The sequence below is a fragment of the Brassica rapa genome, chromosome A08 (genome assembly GCF_000309985.2).
Source record: "Brassica rapa cultivar Chiifu-401-42 chromosome A08, CAAS_Brap_v3.01, whole genome shotgun sequence".
Taxonomy (NCBI): Eukaryota; Viridiplantae; Streptophyta; class Magnoliopsida; order Brassicales; family Brassicaceae; genus Brassica; species Brassica rapa.
The window spans coordinates 5,143,536-5,151,900 of NC_024802.2; the positions used below are offsets into that span (position 1 = coordinate 5,143,536).

At 31.0% G+C, this 8,365-nt stretch overlaps 1 protein-coding gene and 1 long non-coding RNA gene across 7 annotated transcripts in view; both read left to right on the top strand.

The window, feature by feature from the left end:
• LOC103833097 overlaps positions 1–8,365 on the top strand; it is a 1,138,500-nt gene that overhangs the window by 1,009,445 nt on the left and 120,690 nt on the right. The window lies entirely within an intron of this gene.
• Positions 882–7,391, top strand: LOC103833413. Of its 3 annotated transcripts, none has more exons than XR_004449978.1 (3): positions 882–5,946; positions 6,072–6,351; positions 6,434–7,391. It is a non-coding gene; the product is annotated as an uncharacterized LOC103833413 (long non-coding RNA). The 3 variants fall into 3 exon arrangements; XR_004449977.1 differs by having other exon boundaries at positions 882–5,784; positions 5,889–6,351; XR_004449976.1 differs by having other exon boundaries at positions 882–6,351.

The window sequence follows — 8,365 nt, forward strand, 5'->3', positions numbered from 1 at the left end:
ATCACTAATGCTAATATACATAACATTTTTAACTACTTTAGTCATAATATCTTTTATATCTTTTAAGTTTTTTTTAAAAAATTGTTTTCATATATGTTGTTTCATGCATTAAAAAAATTAGTTTAGTAATCAAACGCAAATTCAATAAGACAAATATATAATAAGCAACATATATATGTGATGATTTTAATTTACAACATGAAAAGTATAATTATTATATTTGGCATAATTATACAAACATTTAAATATGTGAGTAACATTAAATATATATAATAATTATGTAAAACAAATATCTATATATATAAATGTGAAAATGTATACCTGCATGGTTGTGCAGGTGGAAATCTAGTAATGATTTAAAACTTTAAAAATAATTTAAATGGGTTATCTACACGCGAACCAAACCCCCAAAGATCTGAATCGAACTCAAACCAAAATTTAGAAACATCCTAATAGGACTGAAATCTTTGACTCCGAAAACCCGAAACACAAACCGATCAGAACCAAACCCGTATGGGTACCCGAAAGCCCATCCCTAGTCATTATTATATATCGTATATTGTCATCATATAATTAATCGTATTTTATACATACCATCATATAAGTAATCATATAATTAGTAGTATTTTATACGTACCATCATATAAATAATTACATATATTATATTTTTAAAACTTAATATGAAATATAAAAACCATAATTTGAGTTGGTATTTCAAATTGGGCTTTGAATTGTATTTTTCTTATATATATATTGACAACATTTTTTATAATGGTTATTGAAAAATAGTTTAGTAAAAATCCATTTTTGAATATATGTATTATTTTTTAATCAATTTTTGATATAATCAACTTTAAATTATTATTTTGATTTGAAATATGTGTATAAAATTTAAATTTTGTTTTATGGTTAGTTTAGAAAAAAAAAGTTTTAGGCAATTAGATTGATCTATTTTCGTATATTTTAAAACTAACCCAGATAGATAGTTTCTTATAATATGATGGATTTTTAATTTTTCTTAATAACATAAGCCCATTACTTTTTTTCTTAATACTACTATCCTTGTAATAGGATGGATCATGTATCTGTATACACCCGCACGGAGGTACAATCCTATTTTTCAAAATAGGTGTCAACAATAATACCCGCGCGGGTGCGTATATATAACACTATATCTTATTCAATATTAGATACTATTAAACTTGTTTGCGCAAAACATGGTAACAAATTAGTGCAGAATATTTAGCTGGTTGTGTATTTTTAGGATTTCTTGCTGAAATCTCATTGATATATTAAAAATATATTGCGCATAAATCGTTAAGGAAGGTGTATTTATTTGGTTTTAGTGTTTACGTGGAGAGAAAGAATGAATGAAACAGAAAGGTAATATTCGATCTGTTAGACGGAATAATATATTTTCGGTCCCAAATTATGGTAACGAAATGATTTGGTGGTTAAGCAAGATATTTTCAAAAAGATGATCACATGTTTCATTTTAAAAACATGAAAAGTGGGCTTACGTTTAAGATTTTGTAAATGGGCCACGTGATTTATAATTTATGGTAAAAGGGTTATGTTTTTGAAATTACTAAAATGAATCTAATTATACATGTTTCCAAACACATTTCATTAAGACTGCTATTTAAGTTTCCAAACAATCCTATTTTGTACTTGAGTTTTAATAAGATAGATGAGCATAACATGTAGAAGCACTGTTAAATTTTTTACTAAGAGCACAGTAACGTAACGAATGTTCTGACTTTTTTTTACTGGTACACAGAGATTTAAATCATTCTCTGAATTAACAGTGGACAAAATTCTGAAATAAATCAATAAGTTTAAAAATAATCTCCTACCACCTTAATTAATATGTATGGACCTCTAATATATGAATTTACTTTAACACCTTTAATGAATTAACTAAAATTAAAATTTTTATTGTTCGACATCGTTTCTTCTCACTTGTGGGGTTCGTTTTCTCCAAATCGCAGTTTTTCCCCGTCTTCAACTTTGATGACAACACGAAGCATCATCTCGACAGTAACACACGGTGTCTCGGCAGGTTCTGTCTCAAAACCCTAACGAATCCCATCATCTCATCAACACCACCGCCCTCGCCCTCCTTACATCACCGGCGACGGCTCATCGCCGCAACACTTCTCTTCCAGCAACCTTGATCCTCCGATCAAAATCTCTGCTGTTTCACAACGATTTTGACGTCGTTAATCTGCACCTGAGAGCTCAATGTTCTCTCGACCATCACCTGCTCTGCGTGTGTAGAAGTCAATGTTGATCGCCGAGAAAGTGACGCCTCGTTCCCAGAGAAATGATCAGACGGCGGTGGAGTCTGGCAGTTAGATCTCAAGAAGAAAGTGATTTGGCCTTCTGATCCCAGCTACTTCGGTGTTCGGCGTGAAATCGACTCTATAACGTCTACATTGTCTATGAAGCTCTTCATGCACTGTTGATACACCCTAAATTGAAAGATCACTTCAGCTGGATGTTGGATATGATCCGAGAAGGCAAATGACACTTCTGGAATACTATTGATTAAAATAAACATATTTATTATATTTAATCAAATCACAAACATGCGTAGTATACAAAAAATAAACATATTTCTTATATTTAATCAAATCACAAACATGCATAATATACAAAAAAATTGCTTTTAAAACTTAAATATAAAAAGAAATACATTTGTAAATTTTACCTTTCTCATTTAAAACTTTCAAAATATAGAAATTTCCAATACACAAAAATATTTTTTTTGTTACTAATTTGTTCACTTTGCAAGTTTATAATAAATCATATCTAATACTTAGACTATTTACTTATTTTTTCATAACTATGGTGTTTTATATATATTATCCACAATTTATGTTTTTATGCAAATACAAATTAACACTCCTTGGTATCTCTTGACAACCAAGAATAGTAGAGACAAACATTATTCATGGTATTAAGAATAACTTTAACCAAACTGTATTATTAATTTATGTTTAAAATTGATGTTAAATTTCCAAAAAAATAAGATTTTTTCCTGTACGTAGTACGGGACCGGTCATAGTTTCATATGAAATGACAATCAAATATCTGAACTGATAAGTGGTGAGAGAGATTTCCTCTATAATTTTTTTTTTAAAATTGACAATTATTCCACCATCACACATGTTTGCATGATCTATCTTATACTTTTAAGGTTTGTTAACATCTTTGTCCACATAATTTTAGGAAAAAATACATGAAATGTATTTTAGCAAAATTGATGATTTCATTCTATTGGGGGCAATGATATGTACACATAAAGAAGTGGTACAACTGATGTAAGTTTAAATTTTATGTGGTACAAATAGTTTTTTTGATTTCACTGCCAAAGTAAAACTATGTACAAGTCGATATAACTCAAAAACTAGTATAACTATGTACAAACCAGTACAACTAAAATACTAGTACAACTATGTTATTTTATTTTGTATTGTGCATCACATTTTAAACGTGTATTATATTTTAAACTAGAAGGGATAAATTAATAAAAATTTAAATATGATAGATTTTACAAAGGTAAATATTGTGTTATCCCCCACGTGTATTTTTAATTTTTACATTTGTGTATATTTTAATTTATATGTCAAAATTATTAAATATATTATTTAGAATTTTAGTTTTTATATTGTGTAACATTATAACAGTTTTTGTGTCTTTTTCAACATACAGTAGAACTTCTATTAATTAATAATCAATAAATTAATAATTTCTATAAATTAATAATTTCTATAAATTAATTTCGCATGTCCCATCTTGAGCTGTTTCAAAATTTATCACAAATTGATAAAATAATAAGATAATAACTTTTTAGAAAATTCTATGTAAATCTATGGTCCCATTAAAATTATAAATTAATAATTTATATGTATACATATTTTATATAAAAAAACTTATTATTATATTTTTTGTTTTATATTCACAAAGAAATTATTGTTATATTTTCTTATCTTTTAATATATTTTGATGAGATTTAGTAATATTATATCTAAAATCACATTTAAGTTCTATGATTATTGTATTTACTGTATAATGATTTCTGTTCTATATGCAATATTAATATATTTTGTAACATATAGTACTTTAAATTATTAAACTAAAATGATTAAATAGAAAATCTAACCTATACTAAAAGGAGAATAAGCTCAAAGCTCAGCCTATCCACGTTACCTAAGAAAATTAACCAATCATAAGACTCTATTTTGACACATCACCTTGGCTAAAATAGAGTGGAGTTTCGTATGGGCTTTATTATATTATCGGTCGGCCCATTTGAGCACATGCCCAAAAATCTGTTTCGTCATCGTCTTCAAGCGTCAAGAGTCTCTCCCCCGACTCTTCCACTTCATCTTCTCCAATGTCTGGGTTTTTTTTTTCCATTACCTTCTCAATCAATGAGGATGTTAAAGCTATTCTCCAACGTTTTGTTCCACCTACCTTTGATACTTCTCCTATATAAAGCTCTACCTCTAACCTAAATCCATCCAGAATCAAAAACCCTACTCTGCAGAAACTAAATTGCAATGAAATCCACAACGAAGTCTCAGCTTACCACCGGCATATCTCCCGTCGCCGTCTATTTCAACGACATCTCACCAAGACCAGATGAGTCACAGCTTCGGTTTCAGGTAATCCATCCTTTTAGCAGGCTTCTTCGTTTAAATGTGGCTCTTTGCTTATATCTTCGTTTAAAACTGTTGTTATTTCGTTTCTCATGGTTTTGAATCTAAAAATGCTTAGATTCTCTATTGGTCTCTTACTCTGCTTATAAATTGGTTTCAGAATAAAGTCGGCCAGGTATGTGATACTTAGCCACCTTGAGCACGTACACATATGTGTCTCACAATGGAGAGAAAGTTGCTGTGAAAATACAAAGATCTGGACTAAAGTTTTCGATATAGATCTATGTAACAACTTTTGTGTTATATTATACAACCTTTGGACATGGATGCTTTATTTATGCTAAAAATGACATATTTTCTTATCAGGAAATTTGATGTTGGTTGATGAATATTTCTGGAAAAGTGATCCATTTGCCCCAAACGCCCCGGATGGTATTTACGAAAAATGTGCCATGTAAGTCTTTTTAACATAAAGTAGTTATAACTCTGGCTCTAAAACATGTGGCGCTGATATATCAAGAGTAATGCTAAAGTGTCAAACTTATAATGGTTTCAAACTTATTTTATGGTTTGGCTGTTTTAGATACTCCAAACCGCCTACTTTCATGATGTTTAAGTCAATTTCAATAATCCTGATAATCAAGACAAAGCTTAACCACTGCTTGAAAAAATATTTACAATCCATTATTTGTTCAATTAGATATTTAATCATAAATAAGAGACTAAATCATGTTATTATGTATACACTATATATTGTTCTCTGTTTGTAGCTTGCAGATAACCAAAGTTATGAGTCATGAAACTTTTTTAAAGGACAGGTGGTGCGCTCTGGGAATCACAGGAAGGATCCTCAGTACCACAGTCTGGATCACTTCTTTGACAGGTTCTAACATGATCATGCCACTTTGGTTACACATTGGGTCTTTTGATTTTGAAAGTATTTGAATTTATATTAGTTCTGTGTTTTGATATAAGCCAGCCTCTAAATGTAGACCCCAAAAACATTTCTGATAGTTTACAGCGTCTACATTTAGATCCGACATGGGTTGTTGGTTCGATGAGGCTAAATAGTTATATTTACATGAAGTTCATGGTCGGCTTCAGTGCAAATGCAAAGGTTACAAAATAAAATACCTGATTTATCTCCATTTATAGAGTTAGTTTCATTACAAAGTTCTCTCTGTTTTCTTTGTTTGATGAAAATATGTAAATAAATTGTAGGCAGCGAATGTATATAAGAAGAAAGCTGAAAGTCCTACGAAAAAATGGATACAACATGGTATAGTTACTGGTATCAGTTTCACAGATTCTGTCTTCGTCCTCTTCATTTCTTATGTAGCCAGTTTGTATGATATTGGCTCAAATTATTCTTTTTTGTTTTCTTCTCTATGTTTCAAACAATAGCTCTGTTTTGAGAGAGTGGAAGCTGTAAATCATCAGTAACTGTGGCAGAGGTTTAACGATCCCAATCAGGACAGACACTCTTCGCAGAGTTGATATTAAAGCCATCAGTTGAAAAGGGTAAGGCAGCAAAGCAGGCTGGTAAGCCAAAAATAAGTTTTGTACAGTGTAAATAAACAGAGCAAACATTGCTAACGGAAAAGGAGGAGAAGCCAGTGAAACCAGTATCATCTATGTAACTGAGCTACCTAACGCTCATGGCTTCATTAGTGGACTGCAACAGGTATTTTTAACTGCACTTGATCAACTATGCAGCCCTAATTTCCGGATTTAAACTAAATTGAAAAACGTATTCCCTGTTGCAGGCCTATGATACAATGGTGGGTGAAAGAGGACTTCAGTTATCAGGCAGAAAATAGTAGAGAGTGGTAGCCATAGCAATTTTTAAAGATCCTATGGTGTGGGCCGTGTGGTTTAGGGATGAAGCAACAATTACTGTTGATATTTAGTCAGAGTCTGGGGTTCATGAGTTAATTGCATAGGTTAGAAAGAAAAGCAAGCCACTGATCCCAATATATGAGGGTCTCTATGTTTCTTTAGTACAACTTCATTTGACTGCTTCTGCGAAAACATTTTTTAAGGGATTACCTACCATTTGAGCAAATATGGAATTGACAGCAAACATATTTTTCATTATGAATGATTACAGAGCTTCGAGAATGACATTGACTTTCACAGAATGTTAAAAAAAATGATCTAACAAAGCCAGTACAATCCTAGCGAACCCTGCAATGGCAGAACGCTGCATCCATTACGTCTTACAAGTATAAAAGGGATCACGGCAATTCCTAGGCTACTTTGGTGAAAAGGTTCGCGGGAATACAAAGAATGAGGAAGAAAAAGAATGCAGTACTGAGGACTCCTTTCTCTGATCACCATGTCCGTGAGCTGCTGTATGTCTCCGTAATTAATAGAGACTCTTCAAAATATTTCCATATCGGAAAAGCCTGCCAATACTTTCCTAACTTGAATAGAACTTCGTTGCTTGATTTGTTCATAATTATTTTTTGGATATTACATGGGTGAGGTGCATATAGCTTGGTGTCTCTCAATGCTCATCAGGTGATATCAAAAATTTATAACTGATTAACCTCTAATCCTAAAAGAAGAAGGTGATGACGTGCTCTTAATATTATCATCATGTCTAACTCATGTGAATTATCAACTTAACAAACTCATTAGATGATGTCAAAAAAAAAAACAAACTCATTAGATTCACTCTTTGGGTTATACAGTCATGTTCACCCGAATTGATTCAGAAAACACAAGCAATTCTAATTATCTACACCCGTCCCCTTTTCACATATATTTAGGGGGCGATTGGTTTTCCCGCTACCACCCGCAAACGCAGCTTTTGCGGTTAGTAGCGGTTGTCGGCGGTTTGCAACAATCATTCAAATCGTTCTAAACCGCTTCAAACCGCTCCGAATCTCATAAATTCAAAAGCTGGCTCCAGCTAGCGTTTGCGGTTGCGGGCGGTTGCGGGAGGGTAAAAATTTTTTCTTTTTTTTAAAACAATATATATACAAAAGCAAAAATATTTAATAAAAAATTTAAAATTTAAATTATGAAAATATTAAAATATATCTATTATATTTTAATTAATATTATAAAATTTAATAATAAAAACAATTTCAAAAAATTAAAATTATAACTTTCTAAATATAAATTTTATATTTATTAAAATTGATATTTTTATAATTATATTAAATGTAAATATTGTTAATCTATTATTTGACTATTACTGCATTTGGTAGTTAACCAGTCATAAGTCACCCGCAAACGCACCAATTTTTAACTGCAATACCAGTCGTACAAATCTCTTAAAACCGCTAGAAACCGCAACCGCCCGCATCCACAAACTCCCGCAGCCGCAAACGCAACCGCTGCGTTTGAAACAGTCAGGCCCTTAATCTACATGTTACATTGTTACCTATATTAATATTTATTAAATCACAAATGTTTTCATTACTTTTTTTCTAAACAGCAAAAGAGTGAAGAAATGTAATAATATAACTAATACTAATGCAACATAATATTACAAATAAATGTTTAAAAAATACATATTACAAACAATATGAATACTCAATCTGTGTGTAGAAGTTACGAAATTTAAAACTACTTTTTCAGCATTCATACTTCAGTCACTTAACTAACCAATTAAATTGTTTCCGTTCTCCATTGAAAAAGGCATTGTTCACAGGGATGTAAAGCTAGGTAACTTTGCCTTCTCTACA